The sequence below is a fragment of the Typopeltis vanoorti genome, chromosome 24, assembly GCF_054136105.1.
Source record: "Typopeltis vanoorti isolate ZY-2024b chromosome 24, IOZ_Tvanoo_1.0, whole genome shotgun sequence".
NCBI lineage: Eukaryota > Metazoa > Arthropoda > Arachnida > Uropygi > Thelyphonidae > Typopeltis > Typopeltis vanoorti.
The window spans coordinates 2,696,877-2,711,803 of NC_143572.1; the positions used below are offsets into that span (position 1 = coordinate 2,696,877).

General features: G+C 36.0%; 1 protein-coding gene across 4 annotated transcripts in view; it reads right to left on the minus strand.

Annotated features, from left to right (window-relative positions):
- Nucleotides 1-14,927, minus strand: part of LOC150092889 (beta-1,4-glucuronyltransferase 1-like) — an 84,686-nt gene that overhangs the window by 42,034 nt on the left and 27,725 nt on the right. Inside the window, exon 3 of one of the 4 annotated variants that reach the window (XM_090413697.1) lies at nt 14,775-14,854. The exons of the other annotated variants lie outside the window; for them this stretch is intronic. The gene's annotated coding sequence lies outside the window, so the exon portion shown is untranslated. The remainder of the gene's footprint in view (nt 1-14,774; nt 14,855-14,927) is intronic. 4 annotated transcript variants of the gene reach the window in all.

Here is a 14,927-nt window from a genome sequence, read left to right on the forward strand (position 1 = left end):
CGGCGATGATGTTGCACTTTTCTCTTTCTGCTGAAAAAAAAATAAAATAATCAAAATAATCTTGGTTTGAATCCCAAGTAGATGCAAGTAATTATAATAAGCCTCCCCCCCCCCCTTCAGCAAAGGTGAGAAATCGGTCTCATACGAATAGAGCAGGGTTTTCCTCCAGAAAATCTCTGCTGTGATTCAAACCAAACGAAATCAAAGACAAGATAGCAAAAGAGAATTTATCTAAAGCTTCCAAGGGAACCTAACCGAATGTTGGTTGCGGAGAAGCTGAAAAATCAGAATTAGGTTACCGCATGGGCGTGTACTCTGCGACAAAACATGCAATCCCACGATGCAATTACATTAATGTAGCGGCTTGAACTAACACGTAATTTTTAAACTACGGGATGCTGCAATAACATACAAATGACAAAATTGTTTTCTGTCCCTCAGATTGCCAGTAGTATAATTAGCAATTTGTAATTAACCGGAAACAAAATAAGTATTAGTAAAATTCTTCTCATTAAAAAAAAAAAGTTAACACCATGACTAATACATGACCTTTAAGGCATTACAGAAACACACACGGTCCTATGTACAGTTTAAAAAGCTAATACTGCATAACTTAATATAAGCAATAAAATCGTTCTGTCACATTCTTATTGGAAGCCTATCTAAAAAATAAAAAAAAAGAGTTACTACTCTTCATCATCTTACTCGGTGATCTCACAAATAAGTCTTCACTGCTCACTCATTTAAATGTAAACTTCAGAAGAGAATAACTTATATCCAATAAAAACAGGCAACCACTTTTATCGATATTTGCTAGTTAGGATCGACAGTGCAGAGCAACTGAAGCTAGCTGCTTGCACGTCATCCAAGTTTTGTTGTCCTAATCAAAATTAGAATTCTGGTAGATAATTTTAATAAGCATTCCCTCTCTACAATTCAAAATCCCTCCAGCGGGCTAGGATAGAAATAGGACAATGGACAAGAGAGGCATGGTCATATGAAAACCAGTGATTCTACTTTTATATATTCATTTAATACCTACCGAGTCGCGATTGATATTAAATGAATAATTTATGATGAGTTACTGACGATTACAGAACTTGGCTTAGTACATGCTGAATGTCAAATATGTGGATCTGATTTGCTACCTTAGACGGCGAAGCTGTCACAGCCAATAAGTCATTCTACCACCACTCTGTCTGGTTTCAATATTTCACTCCGGTGAATTCGAGAATTTCCTCCCCCACCCCTCTTCCGGCCATATCGATATAGGGACATTCGTGTATTCGTTGCGCTTCAAATCTTACATGCATCTTTAAATATATTCAAATTATCTTAATATGATTTAAGTGCTTCTATTCTGTATAAATTCCATACATTGTATCTTCTGAAATGCAAAATAATAGTACCTATAATCAAATTTTAAATATAAATTGACTTACCGTATATTTTGTTAAATCTATAATATTATAATTGATTCAAAGGTGAGTGACAGATAGAACAAGTCCAAGCTGCTCTAATGGCTAAAGTTTTCTGTTGAATGTTTTTAACAGTTCTGGGTATAAATTGCAAAAATAATATTTTCAAAAGGCAACCATACATCATTATAGAATTTTATGAACTAGAGCAGGGCTGTCCAAAGCACTGCCCGCAGGCAGCATGCGGGTTTTGATTTTCAAAAGCGAAAAAAATAAAATAATTTGAATCGAATGCGTACTAGATATTTTAATTCTATCGATGTTGTTAATTTTATATGGCGTATTTACATCACCATATACCCAACTGTTTTTCAAATATTAGATGTGTCAAAGAAGCGTTCTTATATTGTTTTGTTCAAACGCGCATGCTCTGGCCGCTCACGGGGAACGTGAGCGCACGATTAGTGTTATTCGTTTGTACAGCTATCGAGGTTGTGTCCCTGCTGCTCACCAAACGACTAGATACGCATTATGTTGCGGTCCTGGGATTACCAAAGGTTGGACAGCCCTGAACTAGAGTAAAGAAGCATTCTTTACTAAACATAATACGCTTTCATATTTTTACTGCGATAGAAGCAGAAGACAAACCTGTCAGCTAATTAAATATTACTCTGGTTCTCAAAATGCATTTTATTAGTCGAAATCGTGCTACAGTGAATATTTAAAATTTCTCTTTTCCTGCATGAAGCACACAACGCACTTAGGGGTCGAGTTCCTTTCCGTTCAGGAATTTAAATATTTGTTCCCAAGAAGTTATTAGAATTCGAAGGAGTCATCTTTATACAGTTGAACGTTAATTACTTTAATGAAGGATTAGATAAAATTACGTATTGAGCAGGTATGCTGTTCTTGACTTTTTTTTTTCTTTTAGTAAAATAATAATAGAGGAAAATTCTGTATTTTATGCATTTTTATGACTTGTATCAAATGTTAGTCAAAAGCCTCTCCCCACAATGAGCACTAAACGAATATTCAGAGGAAGGAGAAGAAGAAACTCGCTATAAAGCATTTCGCTTTCTTTACAAATTGCCTTTGCAGACATTTTATGGTTAAATTATGTGGTTGAATGTTTTAAAACTTGCGACTTCATTTTTCTTTTTCTTCTCTAGCAGATTTTTTTTTAATTTACACTTCCGGCTAACTGTGACCTCTTTTAATTTTCCACTTTATTGCTGAAGAGGGTCAAAAGGCCATTTCCATACAGAAGGATGAGGTCATAAAATTCCTTCATAAAAAATAGCCTTTTTAGTTTTCTACAGGTTATGAATGGGCTAACAGATTAAAAATCACTTAGATCAAGAACCCCTTCCCTAATTCGGGGTCACAGCGTGAATTTTCTTTGTTGTGGTTCCGTGTAGGCTCAGTACAAACAAATGAAGAACGAAAAATGAATTTAAAAAAGTGTACTTAAGTATCAAGAAACTTATTGAAAATAACATTTATTGTTCTCTCTCTCCCTCCCTCCTACAATCAACACTGCTTACAAAGTGCTCAGAATTAAATTTTTTTCCCTTTTTTTTTTTTGTAATTAATTACTTTTTAACGAAATTACGTTCGTATGTTTAGTAGTGGACACGTTAAAAAGCAGATGAACTGCTTTTTAACGTGTCCATTCCAAGTCAAGTTCATCTCGTTGCAGAAATATTGGCTTACAGCATATTTGAATATAATGAACAACTGTAAAATTGTTATTCATTTCGGAGTTAGTGATTTAAAAAATAGAAATATATATCATCGTGTGATGAAATATTACCGTTAATTTCCTGTGCAATAAATTTCATTTATATTGAATTTCATCGCTTGCACGCGAACTAATAAAATGTAAATGTTATATTTTAATAGCGAACTTCCATCTTAATGTCTTTTTATCACGTAAATAGGTTTATAATGTCTAAAATTAACGGCTGAACCGTACCAGAAAGTGTCAACACTTTGTAAATATCCTATGAAATAATTTACGTTTTCTTTGGTATAGAATATCGATGATCAAATTTTCATTCCCCTGTTTTGTATTCCAGGAGAGAGGAGAGTGGCAGGCGAATCAATAGTATTTGGACAAAGCAATCACATCTTCATTGTTCAATAGGAAAATTCAAATAATTTATCTTCAGTTCGGTATTTTCATACAACTGCTTCGTCTCATTAAAATAACATATATACTGTATATCAATCGGGATAGTTATGAATATTAGTTGGATACGGAAAGTGCATGGTAAAGATACGGAATGGTTGAGGTAGGCAATGGGCAACTTCATGACCTCTTCAAGAAATGAATAATTTTCCACAAATACGTAATTGTTCGAATTGGTTTATTCAGGGTCACGCCCAGCATTTGATACATTTGTGATTTAAATAAATTAAAAAGTATGTATGCAGCCAAAACACAAATATTAAATTGTATAATTTCAAAACCGCGGGTCTAAACATTCCTAAAAATCGTCCAATTAAACAAACGACAAATCCCAAACTTTCATTAAAATCACTCCTTCTCTGTCGTTAAGTGCCTACGGATGGATGAATGGCACAACAAATCTAAAACGCGTTTGTTCACTTTGTTCAGGGTTGGTTTACAAAAGCACTTTCATTAAATACTGCACACAGTTTAGAGCAAAAGAATGTTCTTTTACTTTTTTTTTTCATCAGGAAACAACCCGCGCGAGGTTTTTTTCAAAAGGTGATGAAAGAGTTCGGAGTAATAAAATATATTACCACTTCACATTCGCACTCTCATATAATAAAACCACGCATCACTATATAAAAGTTACTCGCTCCTCCTACCACCTTGAAAAAAAAAAAAAAAAAAAAAAAAAAAAAAAACTCATTTTCGACTTTCTACTAGGAAGACAGGTCCATCTAGGGTGGCAACGGCCGAACTTCATGAATTACTCAAATTCTTATTATACCCAGACAGTACATATAACTAGCAAATGTATTCAAAGTCAGTTTTTATGTTTGTGGCGCGAGAAGAAAAAAAAGAACACTCAGAGAAAAACCAACCTGCAACCACAGTCTGAATACGGGTATTGCACATCTATTTCTGCTTCCAGTAAATTTATATACTTTCAGTAACTTTTGGGGTTGGAACAAAATACTAGTTGTGCGTCCCCCTCCAAATAAGGAATGCTCATAATGTTTATAATTTTATTTAGAGATCGTTTCTTCGAAAACAGTACAGTAATAAACTTTAACATACAGCAAGAGCATGTTTTGTTGTATTTGCGAGAAAGCTCTCTTTTTTTTCCCTCTAGGTTGTTAGGGAAGACGTTGCCATGCTAGTTAATGAGTTTTGTTTTGTATTAAACTCGAAAAGCATTTCTAATCATACCTGCTGATGTGATTTATGATCAATTTTTTTAAAATTCGTTTTGAATTTAAATATTGTCAAGTATTCTAACTTCATTTTTTAATCCAGTTTTAAACTATTTGTTTTCTTGATGTTTCTGTGGTGTTAAAATAAAAATTATTTTATATATTCATCGTCACCTCCACGAAAGGTTGGTATTAGTACTGTATTGTGGATGGACTAAGACTTAGATAATCCGGAAATCCTGCTGTGGAGGACAGGATGGAACTTGTCCAAGCCACGTCAAGCTTCTAGCATTGGTCTTCAAAGTAGGATTTCCGGATTATCCATAGCCCGTCCAGAACACTAAGTACAATAAGCCTACTGCCTTTCGTGGGTGTGACTGAAAATAAATAGAAACCGTTTTTATATACTATAAACACCGCAGGGGAATGGGGGGAAAAAATACCTTTCCGCATTAGTACCATATAGTTACTTTAATTATCCTGATTAATACATAGCATACATAAATTATTTTAACGAATGACTAAAATATGAAATGTGTTTAAAAATTTGTGATAATTCATTGTGTTAAAAAATCAGTGATAATTACTGTCACCTTGACCCAGATCGAAATCGATTTGAAGTAAATCAATAAAGAATGGGCGAGGTTGATAAGGAAATGAAATGTGTGAAACACGCAAAAACAAAACTGACACATTTTCAAATACAGCCGAAAAGATTCGCTAAAAGGAAGAGAGGACAGACTTAAGTAGTTACAACTTCGAGGAAGTTGGTAAGAGATTCTACTTCTGTTTCTCTGATTCAGTCGCTCTATTGATTATCTCTTCGCCAACCACTCTCTTCATTAATTAGTGCCTAGCAATTAGAGAGTCGATGATCACTGACCTGGCCTTCTTTATCTACTTAACACTGCCCTTCATCCAATACATACAGTTTATGGATTAATCACAGTCTACACACAATGCGCAGTAATTATCCTGATTAATTATCCATTTCTAATAATGGGTCGTTTTTTTTTTTTGTTTTTTTGTTAGCAGTCATAAAAAAGATTATCAGCCAACTTTTGGACATCTCGTGTAATATTGTGGCATTCTTCTTTAAGATGATTCGAGATTTGCAATTCGAATCAATTACAGCTAACCCGATTGTTGGTTATTAAGATTACTCCAACGCAATCTAAGCCAACGGGCTGAAAAACCCGAGATACCTAGAGTTGGTATCTTAAGATTTTGAAATATTGCAAACGGGCTCTAATAATCGTGGAAGTGTTAGAAAATAATTATGTATTACACACACAAAGAAAGAAAGAAAAAGTAAAAACTACAATCGTTTTTTGAATACCGCGCAGCAGTTTCCATGATGCCAGGCCTAGAGAAGAAAGACCTCTGTGGATTCTGTAAATGACATTTTTCTTGGCTTTGCTTCAACTGATTCCGAAGTTAATCGATCTCCGATGCAGGTAAATAGGACTTTCTTCGGAAAGTCAAATAACTTGGTAAATTCGACAGTGCTACGTGCGTGAGTACATAAATTCTAATTAATTAATAAATTCCAAAACGTTTACAACTAAATGTGAAGCAAGAGGAATATTTATTTTGGCATTTTATCCAGTTTAAATAGACTCGAAATAAGAAATAGGAACATCGGTTTGTGTAATTGTTAGGTAATTAGAAAAACTGAAGCAAGATATAGACAGATGACTCGCACTTTCCGTAAACTAAGCGCAGGTATAAGAATACAATATGTACCACCAGCGTTCTTTTACTACATTCGTTGTCTTTGTTCTGTATACAGCACATTTTTGTGACATGCTGGAAATCAGACTGCGTACAATGGCCATACCGAGTTCATGATGCCACGCTTGCATCTTCACTGTATTTCTCCTTTCATTTTTTGGGATTTTTCTACTCCTCAAATGCCCGTCAGGATTAATGTCAAAGCTGTTGTCATGCCATAGCGGCGGGTATTATTTTACGTAAGAAAAGAGAAGACGATGCGGTGTTACATTCTTTTAGCTAGTAATCATCGGAAATGTGCGTATGAAACAATGCTTACCTATTGTAGCTCGCTGAGATCGCGCGGAGGGAACCTGAAGTTAGTTTTCAGATGCAACAAGTTCTTCTGCAATAAAAAATATTCAAATTCTTCTGCAACAAATTATGGATAAGTAACTCCCCCCCCCCCCCCCAGAAGGTTAATATAGTCAACAACTCTGAATATTCCTTACAGAAAATGCTGTTGAGTAACTTTTTTTCTTCTTCTCAAAATGGAATCCAAATGGAAGTCATGCGTGGAAACAGTTCGGCTACCCTTCAATCTTGGTGTGCCAAGTTAACGAGTAAAATATTGAATTCATCCAATCCTTACAAAATTTCAATCCATTGGACAAACTTAGTGTCCCGTAATCCCATATTTCCTTGTCCAATGTCAATGTGAGCATGCATTCATGATGTTTGGGGGGGGGGGGGGCTTTGGTTGTTATCCACCGACGTTTAGATAGCGCTACTTTGTTAGGATTCTGCGTCAACATTCCGCTGACGTTTCAGCTCATCTGTTGTAGTCTCTTACGATTCTGTAACGATAATCGCTTTTTAGTAGCAGTAAATAGCTTCTCCGTAAATAGCTCTCCTTCCGCTTTGTTTTATTTTTTGTTCGCATCAATTTCCTCCCCCCTTCTTCTCCCAGCGGACCCGATATTGCTCTGATGATGCCGATCCATTTTTTATGCCCAATATCTCGTAGTGAATACCCTTTCCTCACAAAGGGAAAGAGCAACATTCTTTTGACGATGCAACTACAGTCTTCATATTCTTAACTGACGTATTATCGCAATTAATTTACTGTGCTGCACTTGTGAGTCTTGTCAGGTATCATTTCATTCGTTATTTTATTTTTAATGGATGTGTAATTTACACATTTTCTATTGCTATGTGCAATAGCAGCATGCAATGACCGATTGATCACCATTACAAGGGTGCTTGTCTCAGTATTTCTGGAAATGCAGCACACTCCATCATCAAAAATTACTACCGGAAATAACAAGCTAGCCGAGTGCGCGCGTACGCACACACACACACACCCTTTTATGTGAATTCCACCCAAGGTAGGTTATAAATATGTGGTACGTCAGTACTGTAGATGGATAATTGTTTCTTCAAAATTCATGCATCAGGGAAAGGAAATGACCGAATGTTGACTGTCGAAAAAATTTGGATCAGTAATGTTCCAGTGAGTTTTTGTGAGTATGTGTGTAATGGCATGCGATTTCACGAGATCTTTTCGTGATCCAAAAATGTAGTCGGATTGTTAATAAAGTTGTTACCTCTCAAAATAAATAAGGATAAAAATCGGGCTCACCTGTCAATAAATTATGTTTCGAGGAATTGCTGGATTAAAAAACCAGAAATAGACCGGAAGAATTTTATTTTCCCTTAATATCATTGAAAAAGTATGTTGTCGTAAATCTACGTGTTGTAGAAAAACAATGACACGCTTTTCTAGTGTTCTGTGTAATTTTTACTGTCTGTACGCAGTAAGCATTGAACACAACATCTGTTTAAGCAAGAAAGCGAGGAACGTCTCTGGCATGAAAATTTACCATATGACCATACCCCTCAGAAAATACTCTCTTCCGGGCGTCCTGCGATCTGACACGAAAACAGTTGTTGGAACAGCAGAAGGGATCCAACTTATTAATAAACTGTTTTCGTGTTCCAAAACAAAAGTTCGCAAATCTTTTGTTACGAGGCCCAGACCCAGTTTCTCATGTACAATGTCACAAACGGTAGTTACAATTCTGAAGCATATTTAATCCACAATTAAATTAAAATACACTATAGCTGCAATATGACTAAGAGTGTTAAATAATACTGTCATAATAGAAAAACGATCGACTTCATTACCGCCCCAATTATCTAACCACCCAGATGGCTGATCTGCGAACGCCATTTCGTCTTTTCGACTCTTATGCCCACTTCCATTGTGTGTTCATAGCGCAGTCGCAAGGACGACGCGGCATTTGCCAATCGGCTGGAAAGACTTCGGTCCAGAATGCAAGAAAATGCTATTTAACAAACATAATCCATTGGCTGCGATTGCAAACAAACCAACCGTTTCGATTTTTTAAAACACATTTACAAGTGTATCACACGCTCTAAAGCTACATTCGCTTTCTTCATTTTTTTCCCGATTACAGCGAACTAAGTAAGAATGCGATGTTGCAGAACATCGTGCGACAGATAAACACTATCCTACTCTCACAACTGGCTTTCCCGTCCGTGCGGTTAGCCTAGTGGCTTTGCGCTTCGCAACCATACTGAGGAAGGAGTGTCCTAGGTTCGATTCCCGTCAACGACGTGAGGAGCTCAAGGATCTTCCTCAGCCATAGCCAGTTAGCCTTTCTTGGGCGTGGACAGCAGGGTTTTTCCCACCAGTTTATCTGGTGTTTTTCGTCCCACAAACCAGTCCGAGGACACACACGGATTGCAGTCAGGAATACTGACTCAGCCATAGACCTGATTCGTCAGCCTATGCCGGTTCCGGAGCCCGGATAAAATTTGGGGGGAATAGTTGCTACCGTGAACTCCCGTATAAAGGGGGGGGGTAACGCTGTATCATCACACGGAATTTATTTATTTGACTGGTTTGTGCTCGGGAATAGATCCCTTTAGTTCTTTACTGACCATCTTCCGTGTAAGATATTATGCAATTATTAGATCAAATGAGAATCCTTAATTTTGATGTTCGATTGTGCTGAATTCCTGACTAAATTGGAATCAAAGGAAATAAGACTACAGATACACTGCTTGTAGTCTATATAGGGGACTGACAGATGGTTAATAAAAATAAAGTTAATTAATGGTAATCATCCTGGCCGAAAGCACTGACAAAATGAACTGAGATTAAGTTTGAAATAAAGCACTGACAGTCTAGTCTACGCAGAAACAGATGAGAAGTTGTACTTGCTGTGCTCCGCATAGGCTAGTCATCTTACGCACTCTTATCTATGGAGGGCTGATGACCGCTTATGTATGAACAATGTAATACTCGTCTTACCATATGTCATGTGTTGGTGGAGTGCCAGCACTTCACTTGAGACGGGAATGCAGATTTTACTAATCTGGATGAGCTATAAAAATCAATAAAAAAATGTTTTCCTGTACATGTCTTATTTGCTTATTTAGCTTTATTATTATTATTATTAGCTTGCGTAACCTTTATAATATACCAAAGTATTTCATTGTTTCTATTATTACATATTACAGGTAAAAAAGTTACACTTCAGAACAACTTGGGGATATAATGAATGACCAAAAAAAAAAAAGGATCGCATGCCCCGAGTTTACGGCGATTTAATCGAGGCATGCACAAATTCGTATAAGCAAAAACATGTTTGTTATTCAAATTGCTTAAACAGCTAAACATGCTTAATGCAATTGCACTGTAGCCAACCAGCTCAAATTATAACTAACATTTTTGAGTCGGTAAAACAGGCCCTTTAAAAGATCCGGGTTTAAGTGTGTATGCCTTTTGAAATTTATTTAGAAATTTTATTATGCTTTGTTTAGAATAATGTGTCATGAAATTTATGTTAGCATTTATTATAAATTATAATAATTTACAACTGGTATAGCTTAAATTTAAAACTGTACCTGATTAAAAAAAAAAAAACTCAGTGTAATATTAATATCAATACTGACTCCGCAGTGGCGGAGTCAGTATTAATATTACAAGTTTAAATGATTTTACAAAAATATTAAATAACGAAATGAGAAAAACAAAACAAAACTGAAGAAAACTTCCAAGAATCCTGTCTATTTAGGCTGGGCAAAGAACTAAAAATTAAATAATTGAGAGTATTCTATGGATAAATTCATTATTATTTCATAAAACTAAATAGTGAAGTGGTTTAAAATTATAATTAGAAAACCTTGTGGTTGAGCGTGCGTTGGTTATGCGAATGCTATATTAACACACACGCACACACTGTTTAGAACATATAAACACATGAGCTTAGCCATAGTAATCTAGTGTCAGAATACAGGTGGCACGTGTTCTTCCTAACGCAATCTGACATGTACGAAGACAAACACATGGTAACTTTTTAAGTTCCGTGTGTCAAATTAATCATTATCTTTAGTAAATACTATTTAATCATCAACAAGCCTCTTCCTTCCCACCCTCCCTTAATATTTAATGTATCTAATTTTTTAAATTCTTCTCTGGAACACAGTATCGACTTCAAATTAAATTAAAAGCAAAATTAGCACACACACGCAGTAATAAATATATCAGATGAGGATTAAATAATCAGAAAACTCCTGCTCTAGAGAATAACATGAAACTTTTTCAATGACCTTGGACCAGTAGGATTCGAGCCCACGCGCCACTGGTGTGGGGGGGAGGATATGCTATCCCCCCTCGATCACCCAGGAGGGCAAAAGTAGTTTACCAACGTAACATTAATCAAATCAATTTTTCTAAGAACAAACTGAAGTTCGTTTACTTCAGCGATCAAATGAGAACTGGTGCCTGTTCTCATATGAAAGACACGTCGAAACAAAATATGAAACAGAATCAGAATGACTAATTCCAAATTGAAAAACTCAATTATGTCAACAAGAAAAGAGCATTTTTAATGACTAAAGTAATTCCGATTAGTTACCGTTCTTCAACCATTACACCGTGGATGCGAAACCCACTGAAGGCCGAGTCGGTATCGATGATGCTCTTTGATTGGAAGGGTTTGTTCAAATCCCGTTTAAAAGCACTTATAAAGGATACAAAGAACCTTTATAAGGACTTTGACCTGATGGTGAGTTAGCAGGTCTCATGCAGAACGCAGGGTTTTCATCAAGGTAAAACGTCAAACCTCTAGAATATAGGTTGCCAAACTTTTTCGGGCCACCGCCCACTTTGCAAGACATAAATTTTGTAACTTCCCCCATTATAACAGTTTGAATAAAACCATATTTCAATTATTTGAGACTGAATAAAACCATATTTCAAATACTCAATACTGTACTGTCGACATTTCTTCTTATATTCAGACATAATGAAGTAATAAAATTTGCAAAAATATTCACAAAATAAAAGATTTAATTTACACTTCGTATGACTCCACTTATCTATCACACTTTCGACTGATGACTGTTAGCAAAGCACACAAAAAATAATGAAACTTATTCCTAAACCACTAGTATTTATAGATTTGAAATCTAGCCCAAATCGACTTGCATGCATTGACTTGTTTGCGATACCATCGTACTCGTGCTTTGAACAAGTCACTGCAAGCACCCATCTTCCTGTCAAAACATGCTGAATTGAGTGAATTACCTACGTAATAGTTGACCGACATATAGGGTGTCCCAAAATTCACGCAAGATTTAAATTTAGCGCCATTTGTGCGGTAATTTGTTGCCAACGAGAAAAAAAAAAAGACAGCGTGACAGCTGACAGTTCAGGGTTATTAAAAATTGAGCGCTACACGAAAGAACAACGCATTTGCATTGTTGAGCAATATTTTAAAAATAATAAAGGTTTGGCAGCTACAGTTCGCAATTTTCGTACAAAATATGGTCGGAATAGTGATTTAACTTCATCAACCGTGAAAAGATTAATTAAAAAATTCAACGAAACTGGATCAATTAGTGATCTTATACACTAATTGATCCACATTCAAATTTGGCCGTCCTTCAACAAGTCGTTCAACAGAAAACATCGAAGCAGTTCGTGAGAGTGTTGCTGAGAGTTCAGGAACATCAATTCGGCACCGTGGTCTTGAATTGGGCATTTCGAGAAGCTCTCTACAGCGTATTCTCACGAAAGATTTGCATCTTTATGCTTACAAAGTTCAATTGACTCAAGAACTGAAACATACTGACCACACACAGCGAAGAGAGTTCGTTGAATGGATTATGGAACAACAAGTGGATGCTTATTTTTCGAACAAAATCATCTTCAGCGATGAGGCTCATTTTCATCTTGATGGCTTCGTTAATCGACAAAATTGTCGCATTTGGGGTTCAGAAAATCCACGAGTGATTGTTGAGAAACAGATGAATCCACAACGTGTCACTGTTTGGTGCGGATTTTGGGCTGGAGGCATCATCGGTCCATTCTTCTTCGAAAATGCGGCTGGTAAGGCGATAACAGTTAATGGTGCTCGCTATCGCGACGTGATAATCCAGTTTTTTGTGCCTAAATTGCAAGATATGGATGTGGACGACATGTGGTTTCAACAAGACGGTGCCACATGCCATACAGCCCGAGAAACAATTCAATTACTGCATGAGTCATTTCCTGGTCGTGTAATTTCCCGTTTTGGTGATCAGAATTGGCCGCCCAGATCATGTGACTTAACCCCGTTGGACTTTTTTCTTTGGGGTTTTTTTGAAATCTAAGGTTTATGCCAACAAGCCCCCGACCACCCACGCCTTGAAGGAGGAAATTGAGCGCTGTATCAACGAAATTCAGCCACATTTATGCAAAACGGTCATGGAAAATTTCGACAAAAGAGTGCGTATGTGCCAGCAAAGCCGTGGAGGCCATTTACCCGATATGCTATTCCATGCATAACCCTATACTGTATACTTTATGAATCAATAAGAAATTACAATTTTTAATTAAAAACCTGTGTTTTCTATCAAAATTACTTCTTGCGTGAATTTCGAGACACCCTGTACTACTAGTTAAAATTCGTCTGCTGCGTGGATAGACTAAAGTCTGTATGGCATGATCAATTTTTACAGTAGCAAAAAATGAATAAATTTTTTAAGTATATAAAAAATAGAAGTTAAAATATCCTGTATGACACGTTCAGTTTTCTCATTGACATAGAAAATTGACTTCTATTTCTATCTGACATGGTAAATTTTCAAATGATTAAATAATTGAAATAGAAAATTGATAAAAAAAATTGATCGTGTAAGACAGGCATAAGATGAATTAAAATGCAATATTTAAATTTTAAACGATTATCTAATCGCAAAATCACGAAAATAATTAATTTTTAAATATATATTATTAATTTCTTCTATAAAGAGCCACCGACCCCTAGACCGCCTGAACGCCCCCAGATGCTACTGATCCCACTATATCCCCCTAGAAGGCTTCAGCGCCCACTGGGAGGCGGTACCGCCCACTTTGGGAACCTATGCTCTAGAACAGCGCTTCCCAAACTGTGGGCCGCGGCCCCCTTGGGGCCGTAGGTTTTGTTGAGGGGGGCCGTGAAATAATGAAAACAAATTTAAAATGTTTTAAGACTAAGTAGATTTTTTTTATTTTAAAAGAAACGTATTTAACTTTTATTATTTCTTTTTTGTTATTTTTTATATTTTAATGGAAAAATTCACACATTGGTGTTGGTTCACAAACTTTGCTTCCTGCGTATTTCGGTGGTTAATGAATATTAGTAAATATTGCTTATTCATATGTTTCATTTCAAAGCAGTGGTTAATTGTATTTACTTCGAATGCTCTCCATGGAAGCTCCAAATTTTCCTGTCCCTTTCACCCCGCGTTCGTAATCAGGGACTGTTGATATTGACTTTATATACATATCAAAACTCGTTTTATATTATCACTGTCATCCGAGCTAGTTTTCTGTTACCAATAAAAGTTTCGCATATACTTCACACATGAAAAAAAGCTTAAACAAGTTCATGTGGGGGAGATAGTAACTCGCTTGCAGTGGTAAACAACACCCCTCCCTAACAGCCACTATACTGCAGAGGCAATAAAAAAAAAAAGTACTTTTATTATGCCAGTCAATAAGAAATGAGGAGTCAGTGTAATATATTTCTTATATTCCGAACTTCTGGATGTCAGGGCCCCCTTTGCAAAAATTAAAATATTTCACGGCCCCCTCGAAAAAAAATCGTAATAGAGAGATATATTATTATAATATTTATTGTATTTATATTCAATACAAAACATACACAGCGAATATTGCAAAAATCAAATGCATATATTACATTTTTTGCCTCTTACCGTTTGGTTCTGAAGACGATGCGGGCTGTTCTGGTAAAATATGAAATACTGTCCTTTTTTTGAGTCTGTTTCTGCTTCTTCTGATTGTTCGCGGGAATTTTAAAAAAAAAAATTTTTTTATCAGCCATTTATCCATCTCATTTTTTACGTAGA